This window comes from Pseudonaja textilis, chromosome 8 (assembly GCF_049901715.1).
Source record: "Pseudonaja textilis isolate UNSWEBS1 chromosome 8, rPseTex1.2, whole genome shotgun sequence".
NCBI classification, from domain to species: Eukaryota; Metazoa; Chordata; class Lepidosauria; order Squamata; family Elapidae; genus Pseudonaja; species Pseudonaja textilis.
In genome coordinates this window covers 25,553,222-25,578,972 of record NC_141997.1, presented here as the reverse complement: position 1 = coordinate 25,578,972, position 25,751 = coordinate 25,553,222, and the positions used below count along the sequence as shown (strand labels likewise).

General features: G+C 34.7%; 1 pseudogene; it reads left to right on the top strand.

The window, feature by feature from the left end:
- The first annotated feature begins 2,285 nt into the window (after positions 1–2,285).
- Positions 2,286–25,751, top strand: part of LOC148125152 (uncharacterized) — a 268,652-nt pseudogene continuing 245,186 nt past the window's right edge.

Below are 25,751 nucleotides of genomic sequence, written 5' to 3'. Positions count from 1 at the left end.
GGGAAATTTTGACTAGTTTGGAGAACCGGCAAATACCACCTCTGACTGGAGATTTTACAGTATCCTTCCCCTGCCATGCCCACCAAGCCACGCCCATAGAACTGGTAGTAAAAATTTTTGAATCCCACCACTGGGGAGGGGTGACAAACTGGATTTTTTCAAGGGCTGGATGTGCATTGTAGTTCTCCGCAGGCTTGCTGGGGAGAGGGAGACAGGACAGATGCCTCCTGCAGCATTCTGCCAGTCAAACAGGGTGTAGGGCCACTGCATGCAGGTCCTGCACCCCATTTTCAGCCTTGATGTCCACCTGCAGCACTCTGCCAGCCAAAATGGGGTGTGGTGGGCTGTACGCACCCCCCCACATCTCGTTTTGGCTGCCAGAGGCACCGCAGGCCATTCCTTTGCTATTTCCAGGCTGGCCCTGTGGGCCAGATTTAAAATACATACTCACCCTGTGAGCCAGATCCAGCCCGTGGGCTTTGAGTTTGACACCCCTGGCCTAAGGTAAAGTTCAGTTGTACTTGGTGCACTGCTGTTTTTGGCAATGCAGCCTGTCGCCATTGTCATCCCCACTCTCTTCCTATTGGGAGGGAAAAATTAAAACTTAAATTGGTCTCAATCCAGAAAAGAACGAAATAGCCATTGACACTTAAGACCAGGAGAAATAGTAATTTGAACCTTAAACACTGTTAAAAAGATATATAAGCAATCAAAGCCAGTTCTTCATTAACCACAATGAAGTTTATAGAATTTACAGTCTCACGAGTTTATTATAAAATCAGACAGTTTCTTTTTGTGTACTTCAACAGTACTATAGTATAGTTAGAACATTTCCAAATCTGCATGTTCCAGAAAGAGTATCCAGCTAATTGCGTTCAAACTACTTGAAATCTTGGAAGTTCATATGCTTCTCTAATCATCATTTATCTTGTGAACACACACTCATTTTTCTTTTGTCATGTCACAAGGACACTGCCATTTGTTTGCTCTGAGGTTTTGGCTGGGAAGGAATTCAGATTGTGTGAGGCAACAGTTTGTCCTGACTATAGTAGTTTTTACTCCATACAGAAATGTTCTCAAGGCAGTTATTAATGATACTTTTCATATGAGAATTAATTTGGAAACATTCTACTCCCTAAGATAGCTGATGAAGGGTGAGGGCTTTTCCCCACTTCTTCTCTTACTCACAACCTGCTGTTTCGGCTGCCAGAGCTGGTTCTTTGGTGGCCCTGCCCACTGGATTTTGATTTAGGAATGACTCAGCATGACTTTCAGATGGTTGTGGACCCACCTAGGAGAGGCACAAGTACAAGTAGCCAGAAAGTCAATGGTCTTTTTTACATCTCTTCCTACCAGCAGTACTGTGATGACCCAGGGCGTGGCACAAAGGCAACACAATCAGATAAGCAAGAAGAGTCCCTTTATTATCTCCAACTTTGCCCCCAATTTCCAGGTTACCTTTGGGCTGGAGAAAAGCTCTCCCAGGAGCAGCCTTTGACTGTAGAAAATTCAGTCCAAAACAAGGTACACACAAACTATAACTTAAAATCCAAACAGACATGCAACTCAGTCAACTGAACATTAAAAAATGTATCACAAATACCATTGACTGGCTCTGATGGTTGATACAGGTTGTTGCCAGCATCCTAGGTATCAACCAAGTATCTTCTTAAAATGTATGTTGTTCCGAGTAGCTCAGTCTTTTGCAACTCTGCTGGCGCTACAGCAGGAGGCTGCAACTCCTTGATGTATTTTGCAAAATTCTTGGTCATGGTACCAAGTGCTCCGATGATAATGGGTATCACTGTTATATGTTTCATCCATAATCGCGTAGTTTCAATGGCCAGGTTGACCATTTCATGATTTTTTTCAGTTCTTTTTCTTCAACTCTGGCATCTCTAATAATAATAATAATAATAATAATAATAATAATAATAATAATAATAACAACAACAACAACAACAACAACAACAACAACAATATAGTTATTATCTCTTTTATTCATTAAACATGAAACTTGGTCAACTGAACATTTAAAAATGTATCACAAATATCATTGAAGTCATCACACAGCCAGATGTTCAGACTGGGTTTGGCATTTTTGTCTACCTATCGAGTCCTTATCAAGGACCTGGGATAGGCAAATCTGAATGTTTGACAGTGTTACAGATATCATCGGAGGAAATACTATCAAGGCAATCAACATCTGGGCAATAGCAGTCTTTAGATACACAGCTGGAATAGGGAACTGGACTCAAACAGAATTAAAAGCAATGGATAGAAAGACCAGAAAAATAATGACAATGAATCATGCCCTTCATCATTGCAGAGACATTGACAGACTCTACCTACCAAGGCGAATAGGTGGGGATGGAATGTTGCAAGTACATCAGATAGTTGAAGAAGAAAAAAGAGCTTTGGAAGAATATCTGAGGAAAATGAAGAAGATGCACTAAAGTTAGTATGCCAGGAAGACTTGCTGACTACTGGGGAGACCAAACTGGCCTACAAAAACAGAATGGAGGTATGGGAAGACAAAGCACTACATGGCCAGTACATAAAAAAATAGCAGGGAAAGCAGATAATAATAAGACCTGGTAATGACTAAGAGCAGGAAAGTTGAAGAAAGAGATTGAGGGACTAATTCTGGCTGCATAAGACCTTAAGGACAAATGTATACAAAGCCAGACTTGAGAAGACAGCAACAGACAGTAAATGCCACCTCTGCAAAGAAGCTGAAGAAAAGTGGACAACCTGGTAAGCTGCTGCAAGAAGATTGCATGAACTGTCTACAAGCAGCAGCATGACAAAGTAGCAACAAAGGTACACTGGAAGATCTGCAAGAAATATCATTTGCCTGTAAGCAAGAACTGTTGGGACCATAACATAGAAAAAATTATAGACAATGAAGAAGTTAAATTGCTCTGGGACTTCAGAATTCAGACAGACAGGCACCTGCCACATAACACCCCAGAATTAATAGTTGTTGATAACAAAGACAAAAAAGTCTGGATAGTGCATGTAGCAGTGCCTGGAGACAGCAGAATAGAAGAGAAAGAGCTGGAGAAGACAGCAAAATACAAAGACCTACAAATAGAAATAGAACGAGTATGGCAATGACAAGCAAGGGTAGTACCAATAATAATAGGTGCCTTGGATACAGTCCCAAAACAACTGGAGCACCACTTGAACCCCATAGGCATTGACAAATTTGCCATCAGTCAATTGCAGAAGGCAGCTTTATTTAGAACTGCTTCCATCCTGTGATGATGATGATTTTATATAATATATTTATTATTGTTGTTTTTCCTGTTAACTATTTTGTTATTATAGTATTTAGATGGGCTAACAATTTGTAAACAGATTTGGTAGTTTAATAGCTTAAATTCTTTTGGCTAGTTTTGCATAGGGGGGGAAACTAACATTGTTATGTTAATCAGCATTCAGCTAGGGAGGATTCTATGTGTACATGTTAGTCATTTTTTTCCGAAGACACTTTCTTTTTAATGTTTTGTTTGCTGCATTTTTTTCTTTTTATATATATAGTTTGGTGCTTTGTATTTTAACCTTTGAATAAACTAAATATTATGTAGAAAAAAGCAATTAATTTGGGAACAAAATACTTGTGTGCATAGGGAAAGATTTCCTGTAACAGGACACATTGTTTGATTTTAGTCTCCTAAATAAGGAGTTAAAACTGCATTAGAGAAGAAGTCTCATCAAATTAATGAGGCTTAAATCTCAATACAAGAGGTTGCTAATAGAATTGCAGTCCAAAAGGGGAGAGTTACGAGTGGGACAGGCAGGCAGGCAAGTTCCAACTCTTTTTACATAATTTCTTTCCACAGTCTGTTGAGTTGAAGAAAAAAAAAATCTAACTTCCAAAATTTCAGCCACTTCATTTTGTTTCCACTCTACTAACCAACTGTCATTTTCTTTATATACCCCACAATTAGTCACCATTCTGTGGCTATTGATACATTGAATTAATATTGATTAGTTTGTTTTTTCTTCCCCTGTAGTGTGTATTATTTAGTTCAAATTTTTTTCTTTTTATATTTGGGCAGTCTAAGCTTGAGGATATTTTTTTCAGTTATGTAGATGGAAGAATGAGGGGTCCTTGGTGCTTTTTGAGCATGGTTCTTTTCTTGCAGAAGTTCCATTACCCAAACTAGGTAACATTATCATCAGTGGTAGTAAGGAGTGGGATTTGTTCTCAATTTATTTTTTAGTGGCTCACCCTCTCAGTGTTGGTGGGAGTGATGGCTGTTTGGTTGGGCTGTTTACTGTTAGCTTTTTGGCAGTTCATTGATTGGGGCATTGTTTACTTCTTGATTGTTGATCTGGTGTTAATCTTGGTGTTACTCTGCTCATCTGAGTGTTGATTTCTAAGTGTTTTGGTCTTTTTGTTCCCCTTTTGGCTTGTCTCTTTGGCATGGTTATAGATGTTGTTTATGTCTATGTGCCTATTGATGACTGACTTGTCAGAGTGCCAGGCTTCCAGGAATTCTCTAGTATTTTTGGAGTTGGCTTTTTATAGGTTGGTCACGGTTTCTCATTTGCAACTATGGTTAAGTCTGTCCCTGTGTTACGAAGTTAAAGAGCTTTCATCATGTCTTCTGATTGCTAATTGGTGTTCATAAATGGAGGAATTTTGCTTCAGGAGCAGCCTATTCAAACAGAATATTAGCTTCAGAAGGAATGATAGGTTTGCTTCTGTTCAAGCTACATATAATAGTACTTTGTTCTTATCACTGACCATCTAGACCAGGGTGTCAAACTTACAGTCCGTGGGCAGATGTGTCATGTGCTGGCCACGCCCACCCCAGTTTAGCGAAGGGGGGAAAAGTCACGATATATCGCGTGATGATGGCAACGTGATGTTGCTAGTTTGACACCTGTGATTTAGACCCATTGGATCCATTCACTGCCATGCTAAACATTACAAAAAGTCAGTAATGTCAAAACAGAGAAACATAAAACCAGTTTAAGGCACCAGGCTATAAACCATAAGACTGAGTTTTAGTTTCACCTTAGACAAGAATGTTGGATGACTTTGGGTCAGTTTCTCTCTCTGAACCCATGACATCAGGCTCTGGTGACAATTGGCTAATTCCTGTTCAACCAATGGATTAACATTTGATTGAGCCAAAAAGAAGAAAGAAAGAAGGAAAGAAGGAAAGAAAGAAAGCAGATCCTGCACATATGGAAAAACACTAGGAAGAACAAACAGAGAAACAGAGAAAGCACACAAAGGAAAACACTGCACCAGGGAAGAATTTGTGTGCATGGAAAAAAGTAGCAGAATGCATAAAGTGGGAATGAGAGGAGAAAGCCTATGAAGAACACAAGATTCCACAGTGTTGTTATCATCAGTACACTGAATAGTGGAAGTAGATGATATGGATGAAACTACATCGTTTTTATCCATTTGAAGTTTAATTATTATAAACTATAAAGTGGTGACCCTAATTTATTTGAACCAGATTTTTAAAAATTCATTTAATATTTTACAAATATATCTCTGAAGAAACAGTTCCATTAGAGCAGAGAATGCTGCTTCTACAAGGATGAAGGCAATGATTATGGATACATCCATTAAAGACAGAAACAATTTATTTTCTAGGACAATTGTATATTCAAATTTACGAACTTTTTCCATCTACAAGTAGTACTTGCTTGCTGATAGTAATTAGGACCGAAATTTCCATTGCTAAATAATGTGGTCATAAAGTGCAATATCACATGACTTGTGATTTATCATGAGATCACAACTTCTGACCTCCTCCCATCTCTTCTCCATTGATTTTGCTTACAGGAAGCTGGCAGGGAAGGTCAGAAACCCCAATCATGTGGCATGGGGATGTGGCAATGGTTGCAAATCTGACCAGTTCTGGATTATAATCATGTGACTCCAGGAGTTCTGCAATGGTTGTAACTTTAAGACTAGTCATGAGTACCACTCAGCACCATCTGTAGGAGAAGGAGTGGCTGGACCAGGATTCGACTCAAATGAGGAATCAGCCTAGAGCCTCTATATCAGGGGTGTCAAACTCACAATAACATGTTGTCACGTGACACATTGCAACTTTCAACCTCTTTTTCCCTGGGGGTTGGCGTTGTTAGTGCATGATGCATCTGGCCCATGGGCCACAAGTTTGTCATCCCTGCTCTATATAGATAGTCACAAAATGACTAAGTCCAATTCTTCTTGAATCCTATTGACTAATGTCAATATACTGCTAGCCATTAGTTGAGTACATTCAGTTGGTCCTGATTTTTTGCTTCTGACACATTGTAACTTCAAATGGTCACTAAATGAGTGTTCATTAAGTTTATTGCAAGGACTATATTTAAAAATATTTTTAAATATTTAAAAATTTAATAAAAATAAATAAAGAACTGCCTGTAGTAATACTATTGATTACAGACTTATTTAGTCTGTAATGAAAAGATAGGGAGATGAGGAAGACTCCAATTTCTGTGATAGTGCCATTTACGAACAGTATAGATAGTCTATATTGTGGATTTCTTTGCTTTATATTGCTAAATTTATCAGGAACTACTATTATACAAGCAAAAATATTCTTCATTCAAGTGGGTGATATGCAGGTGGAGGCCAAGTCCCAAGTCTCAAGTGTTATTTATTATTATGTTTTTAACCTCACCGTGATGTTCCCAATGTTTTTTGGTCTGCATAGGAGTGAATGTCTATTATTCACATATATGATACAAATAAAAGGCATGTTTTGGAGAAAAATATGCATTTTAGGTGGAAAGTAGATCTATCTGCAGTACTCTTTTGGTGACTTGAGAAAACAGTCCCTGGAAATACTTTGTTAAAAGCTTCATTTTGGCTTCTTGTTCATGTAAGTTATAATTTTGGGATTTCTCTAAAGAGAGGTAAATGATGATGCAATACCTGCATTAAAATATATATTGAAAAAAAAATTCAGTCTGGATTTGAATCTTGCATGCAATATCATGCTTTTGCTATTATTTTAAGACTCATCTTTAATAACTATATGGCAAGTGGGTATTCTTGAATTCGTGGAAACTGAAAAAGAGGTTCAGATTTCTTCATAAGGAGAGTGGGGTTTTTTAAGTGAATGATGGAACAAGCACAACGGACTGAATCAGTCCTTTCTTATTTTAGGTCTATACCCATAGATGCATTTTGGGAAGTCACTGTCTCTAAATCTCAGTCTCAGTCTATAGTATCGTCACAGAAATATTGTTTAACTTTTCCAAAGTGTTGTATAGGTTCCAGAAATAATGGATAGGAACGTTCTGACTGTTATATAAATCATAATAAAAATATTTAATGGATCAATTTTAGGAAGAATGTACTTCTGAATTTTCATTCTCCCATTGCTTTTAATGGTGCATTTTCTGTAAAAGTGGGAATATTATTATTGTCTCTTTTCATTACTTAAGTTTGATATATATATATATATATATTCCTAATTTGCCATCATGCTTGAGTAATCTGTGCATATCTGTATTAGTAAGACACGTATCTGTGTTCCTAAAATTTTCTGTAAGACGTTCCTTGCATTTCTACTTTGAACAAATAGGTGGCACTTTTGACTTATATGAGAACAAGTCCTTTGATAAGAAGGGATACACAATACCTGTAAAAACCTTGGCCATGTCTTTCTTTCTTTCTTTCTTTCTTTCTTTCTTTCTTTCTTTCTTTCTTTCTTTCTTTCTTTCTTTCTTTCTTTCTCTTTCTATGTAGGGAAAAATAAATGAAAGAGAGTAGCATATATCTCAGATACTCAAATAAAAATACGCTCATCTGCCCAGTAAAACAAGCAATTTTTAAACAAATCCCTTTTCCTGTAATTTGGAATACCAGCTGAGGTTTTTATTGCTGGATCCTCACAATATCCTAAAACAGGCTTCCAAGATCACATTTTAATACCTGTTCATTTCAAATGGAAGGAAGCAGTAACTACAGAGTTTCATTATATTCCTCCCCCCACTCTTGGCCGGGTTCACATGTGTCCACATGCAGATTTACACACAGAGGGAGAGAGAGAGAAAAAAATCAAGCTATTGTCTTGGAAGTGTTACTTATCATATTAATTAAAATCTGGTGACACGATAACACTAGCAGCTGTGTGGGAAAGCGAGGGAAATTAACAAACGTTTGATTTGTTGTGTTGCTAATGTGACACTTATTATACAGGTCACAGTAAAACAATACTTCAGCCAAAATATGCTAATGCTGGCAGAGAACTGTTGCAGTTGTAAAAACATTGCTGTTTATTATAATGAGGCAAAATAGAGCACTACCTTGGTGGGGGGGGGACAATTGGCAGTGGCTGTGATGGAGGAATTGTAAGAGAAGTATTTTGTAAGAGAAAAAAGTATATGTGAAGTACACTTTTTAATGGAATAATATGAAAAAAAGAAGTAAATATTTACTATATGAGCATGATGAAAAAAATAAAACAAAACATTTACTCCTCTTTTGAAGCACTAAAAAGATATTTTTTATCCGTGTATATGATACAAGTAAGCAAACATATCTGCTCAATATCAACGCATCCTAAATTGATGTCTTAATATGTTTAAAGCGTGTTTTAAGCTTGATATATTTAAATGTGTTTTTAACATTAAGTCACTACATTTATTAGAAGGGATTTTCCCCATTAAAATATTATGTATGTTATTACTATTTTATATTTGCAATTTCTACAGTTACTTTTTTATTTAGCATTGTTTTTAATTCACAAGTGAATATATCTTTTCATAGTCACTGGCATCTGTTTAGTCAAATGCATTGAAAGTAGTTTAAAAAAATGGTTTTTAGATTTAGTGATTTTCGAGTTCTATCCATGTGCACACTTTGGAAGTACTTTATTTTTAAAGTGTTTTTTTCTTTATGATACTAAGCTTAGCAGAATTATTCATATTATCACAATAAGGAGGTAAAGTAGAATTTTAAAGGGCTCCTTATATAAGACAAGTGTTTCCATATTCTCAAAGAAATAATTTGATTTTCAAAAACTTTTTTCCCAAAAAGCCTTAATTTTGTAGTTGTTTCCCCAATCCACAGTACTGTATTTCTTCTGTACATGAAATATAAGGTTCTTCTGCCTCCCTTTTCTCCCTGATACTTTGATACTTTACTGATATGGGGTGTATGAAGTCAACCATGGTTTGACAGTCTTTGACAGCAAATCATGTATCGTTTGTCTGACTGAACACTAGTCATTCAGAACTGAATTCTGAGTAAACTATCGAATAGATCAGAGGTTAGACTTCAGGGTATGAATTGGGAAGGAGATTTCACCTTGCCATGTGAAAGAACACTGAAATGACATATGAATCAAACAGTGGGGAGCAGCAAAGTTCAAGAGTGAAGTGATTCAGTTCCATGATATTTATGACCCAAGATTGGTCGGAAAGATTTTAGAACTCCATGTACTTAGCGCTCATAATGTTTCAGTTCCGTGGCATTTTTCTCTTTGGAACAAATCCATTCTTGTTCCAATGTGCTAATCATTGTACCTGTATAGTACATTTGTACTATATCTTTGATAGTAATGTAGATTAAGAGAAGTCCTAATTCTTTCACAAACACTTATCTCTTCACTCTTTTTTGAATCAAGTAAACTGTTGCACAGTAGAATCAATATACATTCTAAGGCAATCTTATTTTCAGTTTTATGCTGCTTATGTTATCTATTTTTTTAAATTAAAGTAATCAAATAACTCAAAAAATATAGGTAGACTGGATGACAACCTGAAAGTACTGTTTTCATTGGGTAATTGTACAATTTATATTAAAGTAAATAAGTTCCAAGACAGCATTTATCTATGAGTTCTCTAAGTTAGGTTTATGCAATTCAAGATTCACACAATTATTGAATATGTTTCATTCATATTTTTTTTTCATTTTTAAAAATTTCATGCTGAGCTGGAATTTTGAATTGCTGAGTTGTAGTATAACTGATTACACATAGATGATAATATATTAAAAACAAAGTCAGAAACATAATTTGTAAGTGAAATGGAAAAGGATAAGAATAATTTAAGTGTTATTGTATTTACGTATTTAAAACCCATATGGATAACATGCATATTGTGCTTCTGGAAAATAGGAGGAGGAAGGAGTATTGGTATGTTTGCTGCCTTGAATTATATATGAAAAAGGGCAAAATAAGAATAATATGTATCACATATACATATGTACATACAAATGCTCATACCATATATTATGTGTCATGTATCATATATTATTGGAATGAAATAGGAAAAGGTGTTCAGATCTGTACTTCTTTTAGAATTATGCAACTAGAAAAATTTAAAAGATATTTTTATTAATTTTATTTTATTTGTTAAATTTATCTACAGCCTATCTCTCCATGGAGCTATTCTAGCAGCTTACAATAATAAAAAAGAAGAAAATGAAGGAGTGTAAAAAGAATAGAAATAAAATAAGAATCATAAAATAAACAATGAAAAAATACATGATGAAAATACATCAAATACATCAGATATATTTCAAGTAGGGTAAAATTCACTGTTAAATTCCATGCCAGTTTTATTTCCCTGATCTGTTTTATAAGATAAATAAAGAAACTTGCTTACAATATAATGACTTTTTCTCCAAGTTATTTAAGTTACCATTTTATATCTTACCATGAACTTTCATTTTTCTTGCACAGCCTCCAATCTCTAGTGTTATTTTTAGATAAATTTGTGAACTTAAGCTTATGTATATCAGTGGGGAAATCTATGTGGAAGTATGTTCTTTAGCATTCATTGTATTCAGTTCCATGTAATTTCATACTAGATCAGTGTTTATTTAAATAAAACCTATCTGATTTAATGGATGGAATATCAAATTAAATTTGAATTGGGCCTTAATTTAAACTGATTACTTATTTTTTTACCTAAACTTCTTATGAAGCTATCACTTTAAAGCAGAATGAAACACCAGAGCTTTTTCAAGGAAAGACATACAATATTGTAATAGAAATGAGTTAAAGGAAGAACAACTGATGTTCATGTATTAGAGGGTCCCTCTGGAAATACAATATTTTATTAATATGAATATTTTCATGGTGATCAGTTTCACAATTTGTAATATTTATAAAGTTAAAATATTGAAGAATATTTATTGAGTAGTTGACATGTCAGTTAATGTTTGACATCCAGAAGTTTTGTTTATTACCAAAACATTCAATTACTGTACATAATTTATGCTTGGTAACTTTGCATCAATCTTCTTAGAGAACCACAGCGTATACATTTATGTTCCCTTTATTTGCATGATTTATGGAAGCAATCTTCAATATAAAGAACATCTTCGTTGATTCAATATGGTTGTGGGTGGGTGTTGGCAAGCAATACATACATATATATACACACACAGTGCAAACATACTCCCTTTTTTACATACATACATAGATATATACAATTACCCAGTTATACACACACACACACACACACCTCAATCAAGAATAAGCACATCTATTAAATATACTTTGCATACAGTTTATTCTAAATTAAAATTTACCATTATGTAGTAGGGTAGGAAGATTAATTCAAATAATGGGACTATTAATAATAATCAATTTATTAGGAAAAGGAAAACACCCCCCCCCCCATTCTCCAACAATTAGTCAGTGGAACAGTTTGCCATCAAAAGTTGTGGGTGCTTCACCTTTGGAGGTTTTTAAGAGATTAGAGCAGGGGTATCAAGGGAGGAATGAAGGAGAGGAGAGGAGAGGAGAGGAGAGGAGAGGAAAGGAAAGGAAAGGAAAGGAAAGGAAAGGAAAGGAAAGGAAAAGAGATTATAATGAGAGTGAATGAGGGTCTGAGGGATGTCCTGCCTTAGTACTTGGCCACCACAGGTACCCTCTACACGAGTGATTTTGAGCTGGCCAAACCCATCCCTACCACGCCCATCCCAGCCCCCCCCCGAGGTCAAACAACCCTGATGTGGCCCTCAATGAAATTGAGTTTGACACCCCTGGATTAGACAGTCACTTGTCTAAAATATATAGGGTCTCCTGCTTGAGCAGGGGGTTGGACTAGAAGACCTCAAAGGTCCCTTCCAGCTCTATTCTGATTGATTGGTACATGGTCTCCTGCTTCAGCAGGGGGTTGGACTAGATGACTTACTAGGTCCCTTCCAATTCTGTTATTCTAAGAAATTAGTGATTTGTGGGAATTATTTCCAATCTAGCGCTTATTAGAAATGATCAACAGCAGTTCCCAAGATCCCCAGTCATGGGACAATTGTCATCCAGGATCCATCTGGGAGGAATTGAGTTAGGGAAGACTGCTCTACAAAATAGGGAATTGTCTGTTTCTTTCTGAACCACACTATACTTGATTAAAAATATAAGGCCAATACATAGGCTACTTTTTTTTGTAAAAAAAAGTAGAGTCCATGTAGTCCAGGCAGAGGTGGTATTCAGCAGGTTCTGACCAGTTCTGGAGAACCAGTAGCGGAAATTTTGAGTAGTTCGGAGAACCGACAAGTACCACCTCTGACTGGCCCCATTCCCCATCTATTCTCTGCTTCCTGAGTCCCAGCTGATTGGCTGGGTCTTCTTTTGTTGCCCTGCACAGGAGAACGGAGCAGGAAAGCAGGTTAATGGGATGGGGAGGGAATGGGGATTTTTTTAAAAAATTTATTTATTTATTTATTTAATTTATATTGCTGCCTGTTCGCCCATGGTGACTCGAGGCGGCTTACACAATGTAAAAGCATATTTAAAACAAAAAATAAAAATAATAAAAACTAACAAAAAGAATCAAATACAATAGAACAAAATTTGGGAAAACAAAAAATCAAAAACCAAGTCCCAGCCCCCTGCCCCGACAACAGCAGATCGCACTAGCCAATTGATGGGCTTCATCCCACTCTGTGTTCCGCAGGCCCGCTGGCAAAACCAGGTCTTCAGTGCCTTTTGGAAGAGTATTAGTGAGGGGCCATTCTAATCTCTGGGGGAATGATGTTCCAGAGAGATGGAGCCACCACGGAGAAGGCCCTTCTCTATCCAACATTCCCTGCCTCCTCACCCTAATCATAATGGGTCGGATGGATGTGACTGGTAAGAGATGTTTCCTTAGATAAGCCAGACCCAAGCCATGAAGGACTTTAAAAGTGACAACCAGCAGCTTGATTTTGCAGTAAGCTTCCCTTGCCATGCCCACCAAGCCACACCCACCAAGCCATGCTATGCCATGCCCCCAAGCCATGCCACACCCACCAAACCAAACTCATAGAACTGGTAGTAAAAAAATTTGAATCCCACTACTGAGTCCAGGGCATGATCACATAAATAGCAGCATCGTGTTCACATGTGTAGGGATTTCAAGGGCTGCATGGGAATGCTGTATGTGCCAGGGCTTAACAAATGCTTAAGGCTGGGGGCTCAATTTAAATATTCAGTCAGGTGCATGGAATGTCAGACAAATAACTGAAAAAGAAAAAAGAAAAAGAAACAAGCAGTCTATTTGAGACTACCCGGATCTGCTCACCTACTAATATTTTCTGAGCTTTCTATCAAATGTAATGCATGCTTTGGATACTTAGGGTTAAGACCCTCACTTCATCTCTGTTAAATATTTCTTAAGCATATGGCTGTGTTCAAAGAGAAAAAATTTAAAAGAGACTAGCAGCAGCTGCTCAGTGATTTTTTATTTCAAGAATCTGCAGTAGGTTTTTAATTTCTGCTTAGTGCTGATATATTGAATGTTCTTAAATTATTGGGAGGAAATCCAATGTGTACATGATGAAAATATTCTGCTTTCTCCTTTCATAAGCCCATGATCGACTGACTGAAGAGTTTAGCTGCCTTATCTTTGAGCCTCTTAAGTCAGGATATGTGCACTTCAGCCAGCTGTATCCTGCATACAATAGGATGTAGGTGGCATCAGTCCAAATGTTGCCCCTGCATTTATAAGGCATGAGAAATTTTGCTAGGATTTTTTTGTTTCTTTCTTTTGCTAAGTGACACAAGAATGTTTGGAGATAATTATTTTAAAAACTTGTACATTAGATGTTTCTCATGTAGATTCATTCCACTGTACAAAAAGAATATCTTCTTATGAATGCGACCTGGAAATGTGGTAAAACTTACAGGAAAATCTTATAAAAAATAGAACTTCCTATATTTTGTATTGATTAAATTTGTCATTATTAACATATTAAATAATCAGCCATTGACTCTTTAGAGAAAATATATTTTCTTTAAATTATTATAATATAGTATTTTCTGTATTAAATGTTAGTATTCCAATAATGGAATAATACTTTTTTTTACAAAAATATCACCATTTCTCTGAACACGGCAGGTTGTGGTAAAAGGGAAAATAATAATAAGCAATTTGGATTTGGGGCATTGTTCTTTTTAAAATTCAATTTCCATATATTAATACTATTCAGGAAGTTCTAAGAAATATTTTATATGATTTGCCAAAAATAGTTGTAGCTTCAGGGATGTAATCTCCACTTTCTAAAAGTGGGAAATGGAATCATATTAGATATAAATGCAATGCAAAAAAAGTTAATGCAACATTGTGTGAGAAAAATTAAATGTACAATAGTCAAATATATTCAAACTTGCGGTTCCCACAGCAACTGTATCTGAAGCTTTCTTTGAACTAAGGTTCATGTATTTTAAGCGTTATGCCTGAAAAAGTACCATTCCTAATCCTCAATCAAAGAAAACAAAGTTTAGAAAGAAATAAAGACACTGATCTCTAAAATCAAGTAAAAATAATTTTCAGGTTTTTCATTTTGAACATGTTTCTTTAAGCAAATGACTGATTTTTATCAAATGTAATCAACATAGACTTGGACTCTCTAACACTATAATCTGCCAATTAATTGAAGGTTCCTTGGTGCAACATCTTCCTTGTAGTTAATTGGAGTGTATATGTTGTGTGTAAAAATATTTCCGGATATGTGAAATTCTTAGACTAACTTCTTGCTAGTGAAATAATACTTTAATTTAAACATTTAGTATTCTATATAATATTTATATTGTATATTAAGTTAACATACATATGTACATATATGTGTATATGTAGTGTGTGTGTGTTTGTCTGTATTTGTGTATAGCGTCAGTCGGTTAAAGAGAGAATAGGCACAATTTGGCCAAATCGAAAACCTGGTTAAGGGCCATACTTAAATGCATCCACGCTTGTACCACTCTAATCTATATTTTTAGCACAGGTTATTGTCAGTGAGTAGAGTTATGTCTGTATTAGATGGTTAGGAAGAGAGGGGAAGATTCTCTGCTTTCCTCTTCTAATCAACATATTTGCTATTAATCACCATTTTTTTCTTTCAGTTTGTCACGGGAAGAAATGTGAGGTTAATAAGGATTCTTTGCTCAGTCCACCTGATCACCTAGGCAGTAAGGAAAAGTGACTGAAACTTTGGCATCTTCTACAGATGATAAAAAGTCAATAAATAGTCATAGACTAAGATCAGATAAACCAATGGCTGGCAGGAGTTTACTTAAGGGCCACTGGTTAAAAAAAAAGCACAGAAATGGATTTTGAACATTTATTATGCAATCATTTTTCTGATGTTTTGTGTCATGATCAGAGTTAATTTAATCAAGGCTTTATGTCCAGTTCATACATCCCAGGATCAATTTATTCAGTATGTCAGCACTTCATATTTCAGAGAGTTAAACTCCCCATTAACACCTGCTCTGATCATGCTAATTTTTAACCCTGTTAGCAGGTGCTATTTTTATTGTTTAAAATATGCATATTAAAAGTAAAGATGACTTAATGACAGGTCTGCTTTGGCTACTCATTCAAGAGAAAATTTTAAAAATATGTCTAGGTCAACAGAATAAACGTTAGATTTAATGATCTTAAGAATTGTCCAAGTAGGGTACTACTATCTGTATGACAGTAATAATCTGTGTTCTTCTAATAGCTTTATTATTAAACATATCTCTATGCTGCTGCAATAAAAAAATGCTCAGAATGATTATTCTATTTGTCTCAAATATGTTTCCTTTTCTGAAAACAGCTGATGTTGCAAATCATATTTATATTATAGCATATTTTGTAAATGTTTTTATGTACAGTATATTGATATGCAAATGTTGAAAGAGTATTAAAACAAACCAAAATCAAGTATTTAGGATTTTTACACAGTATATTTTAACACATTTATTTATAACTTAGATTTTATGATTTGTAAAACTTATTCTTTTAATTCATTTTTAATATCCCACCTAATACTCAATCTTTTGATTTTAGAATATATTTGGATGGGATAGAAACATTTCTTTTAAAAGTAGTGGAGAGTGGGAGGAGAAGGAAGAACATTTTGAAAAACAAATCTGTAAATATGAAAACATGTTATTTACTTTCTGATCTAGACTTTTATGATGTTTAGAAGCTCTATGCAGCTCAGTTTCCTCTGAGACTCATTTTAAAGCAGTGATATATGTAATGAAAATGAATAAACAATTCATAAACTCGCTAAAATCTAAAATAAAATAAGTTACTGGGCATCACCTCTTTTATTTCCAGCTATAATAATAATATTAATATGGCTCTCCACTGAAAATTCATGAAGCATTTAAAACAAAAAACAAAAACAAATGCCAGATTTGTCTTTTCTTTTCTTTTTAAAATAAGTATATACCCAATTATTAGTGTATTTTAAACACGCACAACATTAATTCTGAAAAGTAAGGATTTCCTAGTCTGTGTAGATTATTCCTGGATTTTATCTTTCCAAAAATGGGGAAATGGTCCATAGCATCATGCAATACTCATAACCTGAAAATCTGTGTATCACTTTGTAAAACCTAAACTAATTAACTTCTTAGTATATTGTTCTTCAATGTGTTTGGTGTCCAAATAATATATTTGGTGTCCAGCTAAAACCAGAAGGATCGTCTATGCCTTTTAAAGGCTGTAGTTTATAAAACACTTCCAAAAGAAAAGCTACCTTGAAAAGGGTATAAAAAAACCAATTAGCTTTTGGTAATTAGATAGTTACAAAAAGATGTCAGATGAAATCTATTAAACAGAATTTTAGTGACACATACAGTTTTCTAAGAAAAAGAAAAAAGAAAAATCAAATGAGATATTCATGCCAACCCAAGACAAACCACAACATTATAGCAAATGATAGCATGCTTTTCAAATAACATATTTTAATGGAATAAAATGTAAACTTAATCTGTATAAATATAATTTTAGATATATTTTAGCCAGCTGGCTACCTTGAAAATATGCTATGGAACAGAGTGCTCTCAGGACTGCAGGGTGACCATGGGGGTTCAGCTGTGTGATCCTGAGAAAGGAAATGGCTGGTTTTACAATTTGGGGGCAGATCTGTGTTCCTGTACATACCATTTCAGTCAACTTCATCAACTTCTGCAACTATTCATCCATGGTAGGAATCGAAGTGTCTTTCCATTTTTGTGCATTCAATAGTCTTGCTGTTGTCAACATATATAGTAACAAAGTTCCATTTTTTTTCCCTCCAGGTCTTTTTCCATTATAAGCAAAAGGATATTGTTAGTAATGTTTATATGGAACACTATCAGACAAAAGCAGAATAAAAAAAAATTAGCAGCTCCATCCCAATTGCATTCTTATTTTTAATTCTGCTAGCCTATATATAGGATAAAGTGTAGAGATTTTGTGAAAGACTTCACTGTGTGTTTGTGGTGTTAGCAACATCTCTCACAAGAAAAAAAAAGTCTATTTCTGTTGGAGCCATTTTCTGATGAACATTTCCTAGATTGGTTAGAAAAGACACAATGACATGGGCTTTGCAAACAATGTCCTATCAAGAAAAGTAGAGGCAATTATAGGGAAAGTGCTAATTTATCCTTAACTTGTATACTTGGTCTATTTAATTTCTACTTTTCATATCATCTCCTATTTTGTGCAACAATACTGATTTTTTAAAAATATCTGTGCCATTAATTAAAAACAATGGTAAATTTTCTAATATTTATGCACCTTCAGTGGCAGGGATCAATGTTGTTAGTTTTTGTGTCTTTTCCTCTATTAAATACATACAATTTTGGTCATTATATACACCCTTTTGGAACTAAGAAAAGGGACCATTTGTCCAAAGGGAGCTTTTAAAAAAAGCTTTAAAATGTGTTGCAGTCTCTGAGGGAAGGCTTTTTCCCTTAGTGATTTGTATGGAAATGCTGGGTGAGACCTCCAAGATTACAATGCTTATTTTACATGGTCTTTAAATAGCAGTCTCAGAAGTGCCAAGCATTTTATTATCCATTAAGTTACTTAGCATCCACGGTGTTCTTTTGGTGAAAATTATTTTTCCTCCAGAAGTACCTAATATATAGGTATTCTACAAAAAAAAGAGAGTAAAGATAGAAGAATCTGCAGCACTAATAACCTCCCATAAATACCTGATAATTTGAGAGAAATTGTACATTATGTGCATGTGGTTTTTGGGAGGGATGGGTAGCCACACAATGCCAATGTGTTTAGGGCATTATATTCAACCAGGGCAAAAAACATGCAACTTGACTTTTAAAATATAGGATTGCAAATTTAGTGATTCCATGTCTGGCATTTGCAGTACCCTGAATCTCTCCTGGAAACAAAATGTAAAAGTTTTTTTTTTTAGATGATTCTCTTTGAATAATTTGAAAAACTCTGAAGAAAATTATACAATCTTTGTCGAAAACAGTGATATTTTTCCAGGTAAGTTGCAAATGTACATTTTTCACATATATTATCTCAATCATAATTAGAAATAAATTTGATGGCTTTCTTCCCAGTGAGTTCAGCTAGAGCAAGTTCTCAGTAGTTTGTGTCAGATGCAGTCGGTCCATTTCTTTTACCTGTATTAGCTGTATACACTGGTTCATGTGTTACTATAAAAGTGCCCGGAAGAAAAATCTCAAACAAGGATAAGAAAACCATAGATCCTTATAATAATCTTGTAGGGCTAGAGCCTTGTCTAAAGTTGTCATCCTGATTTGCTTCCAAAAGTTGATAGCACAATACTGGCTGTCTTTTTCAACATTAAATGCTTTGGGAAATGTAGGTTTCAATTAAACATCAGTTAAATCCTAAAACTAATACTTCCATTGGAATTAAAATGAGGAAGTTGTCTTGCCCCCATCCACTTCTTTGAAGATAACATTTCGCATAACATGCAAACTTCAGTGTTTAGTTACCAAAAATCTTTGCTTAGTCTATAAAACAGAGTAGTTCCTGATTGACTGGAGCTATCCCTGATGCTAATTCTTCTGCATTTCTGTTCTAGGTTAATTAGGGCAAGCTTTTGAATAGTCACCATACCAGTTAAACTTTTCCAGCAAAGGAGAATTGACAAGGAGAATAACTAATTTCTCACTGCATGTAAAAGATATTGCTGCTGAAGTTTATATTTTGTGCTGTAAATCTACTTCACTATCAGGGATTGTAAATGCACATTACTGTAATTTTAAAAACACCATATTAGAAAGGAAAGAGGTCTTCAAAATCAAACTGTATGTGTATATGCGTATAGATTATTTTCATTGGGGCTGAAGCTTTCTTCTTCGAAAAAGAATTCAGTGGGGCTAAGAATTCATTTAGAACTGTCAGCCAAAGTGTAAGAATGATAAACGGCTTTGGCCTTGATAATTTTTATTAAGCACTAAATGTCACATTTAACCTGCATTACTGAAAGCAATTACCCATGTATCAACAGTCAAGCAGCGCAGAGCTAGATGCCTGAAGCAGCCGTATTATGTTCCATCTGGGAATAAGGATTTTCAATTAGGAGGCAAATAGCTGGAGAGGGGATCAAGTCCTCCTGTGCCTCCCAAAGGAGGTCTATGAGAAGTAAAGTCTTCACATCCAAGTAATCGCTGGCAATGTCAACAGAGAATTCCAAACCATCTGCTGCCAGCACAGCATTTACTTTATCAAATCTCAATATTTACTGAATGATGATCAGCTCCTGGGACCAAGATGGCTCACTGCCAAGGTGTTCTGGGAAATTCATTTTAAGGTGTGTCTCAGTAGGCTAATTTATTTACAAGCACCTGTTTCATCCATGGGAGCTGTTAGTGTGCTAGATGACCTACAGCAGGAAATGGAGATAATCTGAGCTAAATTGATTTCAATTGATTTTCATTTGTTGATGACACAATTATATACTGAAAGCAGAAATTTCTAAGTTAAAAAGAAGCATGTTAACTGCATCAAAATGTACAAAAATAACTAGGTATTTATTTACTAATTAAATTTATATGTTGAATTGGAAGTTAATTTTGTAACTTTGTTTCCTTGGCTATAATAATTCTTACTGATTTTGGAAAAATGCATATAGAACGTTCAGTTCACCTGTTTGGCCTTGTATTTGAGGATGTGAATGGAAGTAGTTCTAAGCCATAGAAAGGCACCGAAATTAATGGTAGTGACTAACAAATTTCTCTACTGCTGTACAATGATTCTTGTTATATGTTTAGTATTTAGCATAGAAATGTATAATGGACACATTTGTTGGCTTGTAGTAATAGTTATTTGCAAAACTATTATATAAAAGAAATGCCATACTGTATGTGATTATTCTTCATTATGCTTTTCCTTCTACAGCATAAGTATAGTGATTCTTTATATTTTTTCAATGATGTTAATTACAGCTATTCTTTAACTGCCAGATTATAAAATTTGAAAGATAAGCTATTTTGAACTATAATATGAGAACAGAATTATTGGAAACGTTTGTAGTTCAAATCTATCAGTACCCCTTCAAAGAATCAACTTGTATAGCAAAGTGTTTGCAACATTAAAATTTAAATGAGCTTCTGAGAAGACTGCTGAAGGAGACTTTGCCTATGAGCATACTCCAAACTAGGATTATTTTTGTTGAGGTTATTATTTTTTTATTTATATTTTTTCCTGGTGCAATTTTAAGTATCTGTTGAAATACTGCAATGAAGTAGGGCCTGAAACAAAATATTGTCCAAGCTTAGGTGTTAGTGTAGTATCTGGGATTATCAGAGTTGACAACATACAGAAAATTAATTCTATGCTGCCATCTCCAGTGATCATTTGCAATTTTGCAGCCCAGATCCTACAAAAAGTAGTTTTCTCGTTATTCTACCCAACTTGGAACAGGACTCTGGCTAAAGTTTACAGGGAGAAGAAATCATTTCCTTTCATCACTTTTTTTTTTAGGTCCACACCTTCTTTAAACCTCTAATTTTGTATTTTTTTAAAGCACCAACAAGTTTCTATCAACAATGTCCAACATGAAACTAGTTACTTCATTATTTTAATTTTGTAAAGAGATCTATCAATTAACAATGCATGGGTTTGTGAAAATAAGGCTAAAAATAAATTTATTTGTAAATAAATTATTTGTAAAAAAATAGCGTAAATTACGGCAAATTAAAAGATATATTAAAAGATATGCAGTTTTCTATTTGTAGAAAACATTTTTTAAAAATAATACAAACACAATACATTTCCTCATGTAATAGTCACAAATACAGGAAACAGAAGTATCTGAATGGACAGATTGTTTCATTCATACCTACCTAACAGGGATAAACAGATTTTGTTATCTCACACTTATTCTAAGTCTGTAATATACCAGCCTATTTATTAATATGTTTTAGAAAATATTTATGTTACAAAACCCTAATGAATTCTTATCTACCAGCATGTGGCAAATGTAATAGCTACAGCTTCATTATATTTAAATGCTACGTAGTTAAATAAGCTGAGCTAAACACTGAGTCTTCTCATGTGTTTTAAAATTTCAGCTTCTTTCTATCTATCCCATTTATGACTAAATGGAATTATTTGCACATGAAACAAACCAAATAAATGTTTCAGTCATCCCATTTTTACAAGTCTGAAATCTGTTCATCCTTGCTATAAAAGCACCAAAATTGATTGAAGTTAAGAGCTAGACACAGGTCTTAAATCTGGTTTTTTTTATTGCTGCATTTGGACGGGAGCTCAAGACAAGAGGAACAAGGGAAAGGGAAAGTATATTATGTTCATTTCCACTTATTCTTCCACTTTACTAGGTGAAAGACTCTCTTCTGCAACTCAATAGCATGCTTTATCCTAATACCCACTCTGTACCAATACTATAAGAGGATATAGATGACTCTTCAAATTAGAGGTCTAGGGTCTAGATACCAGGAGGTTCAAGACAGACAGAAGGAAATATTTTAATGTGTCACAGAGTTGAAGCGTAATGTTTGATACTAGCATTTGTAGTAATGGTGGCTAAGTTGGATAGTTTTAAAAGGATTAGTAGGTTCATGGAGGGTTAGACTATTGATTACTAAAATTGTTTACTACCTCAAGAATCATAGGCAGCATACTTTATGTACTGTTTGCTGGGAAATGGCAGTGGATGGAAGATTTTGCCTTCCACACTTGTGCATTGTGAAAGACTGAATATTGATCTTAATGAGCTAGGATTTGAACTAGCAGGGCTCTTATTATTATTGTATAAGCCACATGATATGTAAATTCAGAAAACAGCCAACTCCTTTTTATCATTATTTCTCATATTTTTGATTTATATTGCATATATGTCAAGTTTAAAAGGTCTTTAAACTTTCTGTGTGCATCTAGTCATGTTAAAATGCATTGTTAGGGCTTTGTGAAGTTCCAGTTTAAAGATTTGATTCAAAGATGAATTGATTGAATCACTTGCACAGAATTTTTGAAATAAGTAGCCAGACTTAAAATAGCAAGAGGTTATGCTCAGGAGTAAAGCATTTGTGAAAGTAGACAAATTTTTAAATTAAGAATGGACATGAAGAATGGAAATGAGAAATAAGAGAGAGAAAAGCAATTGGAATGAAAAAATGTAACTGATATTTTTAACATTATCTTTCTGTTGCATTTAGAATGTTATCAAGATGCTATTGACCCACCATATAGCAAAACAGAATATAAAATTAAAAATTGCTCTCCTGCTTAATTTCATTTTATACTTTGGGTTCAGTTCAAGTATTGAATCAAACATGTATTCCTATTGATGATAGTTGCTGTGTTTATTTAATACAATTTTAGTTTTTGTAATATTTTAAGCTCTAATGTATTGTAGAATGGAGACATCATTATGACATCTACTTCTTTGTGAATTATGTGTCTTGGAGACTGTGATTTGAGATTTAATATAAATACTTTACAGAGCTAGTAACAGATTGAATAAGTGAAATCAGAAATGAAAACAAATATTAACCAAGTAGTTTTTAGAGCAAAAATCCCAAGCTCAAAAGAGTGTGTGCGATAAAAATAAATTATAGTATGCAGTTAAATTTAGAATATTGTACATCTGAAGAACCCATTGCAATTATACATTTCTTGTATATTTTCCACTCCCCAAAGCCACTATAATATTTGGAGGGAAGATTGTTGCCCCTAATGATGAAATGATAGAGATTTGTTTTCTAGCATGGATAAAAGCACCTTGGAGAAAAATATTGTTTTTTGGCTGAAAAATGACATAAGGGAAAGGATTATGGATAGGCTAGTCACACCCTTTTAGATGTTTTGAACTGCTACATCCATAGGCCTAAATTTGACTAATTACAAGTCTATTATTTTCAGTCTGGTAGTTCAAGAGCTGGATGATACCGAATTACCACTTCTGTTAACCTCTAGCTACAATAAAGTTTTCTCTGAGTCACAGAGAAGATGTTTTCCCACTCCTATCTTATTTAGCATAAGCTAAAATAGGAGAATGACAGTGTACCCAGTGTTCTTTAGAGGTAAAATTCAGTTTAATCTAGAGGTTAGAAAGCAGGAGACGGTGAGTTCTTCTTAACCATGAAAGCCAGCTGGATGGCTTTGGGTCAATCACTCTCTGTCAGTCCAGTTCAACTCACAGAGTTGTTGTTGTGGGCAAAATAGGGGGAGAAAAATGTGTTGGATATGTTTGCCACCTTGAGTGAATGAAGCATTAATTTAAATTCCCAGATTTAAGAATATTACTGAACGTATGCTGATAGAATCATTCTACAAATTGCAGTTCTTGTTGAAAAGCATATTTCACTGATTTTATTATAATTGTTATTCAATCAGTTTATTATCTTCGCTTAATATTTTTGGGGTTGGGGGGCAGGAGACAAATATTTTCCACTAATATTTTTGGCAGCAGTCCAAAGGCAGTCTTAAGGATTAATGAGAGTTGCTTTCAAATGGACTTTCATAGAATTCTGTTGCCAGTTAGTCGATTAGCCAATAAAACCTGGTTTGGGTGCACCTTAATGTTTTTAAAACAAAATTTAAACTATCTAAATTACTGTGGTGCTAACAGAGAGCAACATTAAATTCACTATCACAATTTCTCAGTATTCTTGGAAAATTGATTTGTAAATTGGAAGTTAGAGCTTTGCTGAAGGTAAAGAATTTCTATTCTGATTATAAATCCCCATGGCTTTCCACTCAGTATGCTTTTGACATACGATAGTAGTTTTTTTTTTAAACAGTAAGTTTCTCCTGCCAATTTAATATCTTTACTTTCTCCCTTTGTATAATTTGGATTTGAGAAATAATTTATATACTATTCATTTTGCATAAGCTCATGAGAAAGTGTATAGCTATTAGATATTTGCATGCATATTGAATTGATCCTAGGTATTTTAGTATCATAGATAAGAGGGGCGTGGTAAAAGATTAAGGACTCCATCTCTGGGCAGAAAGGCATGTGTGAATTCTCCATTGCCGTGGTGAGAAGAAGCGTTCAGGTAAGACAACGTTCTGTCTCTGATCTATTCAGTACTGTTTTTCTTGTATTCTAGTAGCTGGATCCAGAACTATTAAAATCAATGGAATATAAGTTAATTATGCTTTCCAAGGAATTATAATGTGGGCGGATCCAATTCACATTAACATGCTGGTTTGACATCTTTGGGCTTTCATATCTTGAAAGTACAAACAAGCATCTGAGAGAAAACTAAGGATCCAGCCAGTGTGGTGTGGTGGTTAAATCAGATCAAGATTGGGCAACTTGAATTCACATCAGTTGTCAGCTATGTTAACTCACTGAGCCGATCGTTTTCTATCCACTCAACTTATTTTACAAGATAGTTGCAATGACAATAGAGTTCTCTATTTAAACCATGTTGAGTTCCTAATCTAAAAAAAACATTAAATCCATCTATTTATACATATAGCCAAGGTTGTGTATGTCTCTATTTGGACATAAACACTAGGCATTTTGCATCTCTTTGGAAGTGGACGCATTAAGGAAGTAGAACAGAATGCAACAATTTTGTTGAACTTTATGATCTTCATTATATATTTATTTGGCACCATGATGGTCCCATTTTGAGCCCAGGAAAAAAGTGTAGCTTTTCCTAGCAGGTATCAGAAATGCAGTATAAACACCCAAGCACCTTTTCTCATTTGGATCCGAATAGTTTCACATTCCTAATCAGCAATAATATACATTTTATGAAGAGGGGAGGAGGGTAGATAAATACCATGATCTTCCAATCTAAAGAACTGGACAGCAGAATATCATCTGGTTGGTTCAGGATAAAGAATACAGTACACAGTTATGGGTACTTGGTCTTAAATTAATGCTGGGCTGGACTTCATGCCACATGATTCTTTTTGTAAGGTACAGCACTGCCTTTCCCTTATAGAAACAATGTAATCTAGAGCATAGCAGCAAACTCCAGAAAGAGTTTTGCCTCTCGTTTTAGATCCCTCTATGCCCATTCACTTTATCTTTTTTTTAAAAAAAAACAACCCAAGGATTGCATTTCTGCCAGTAG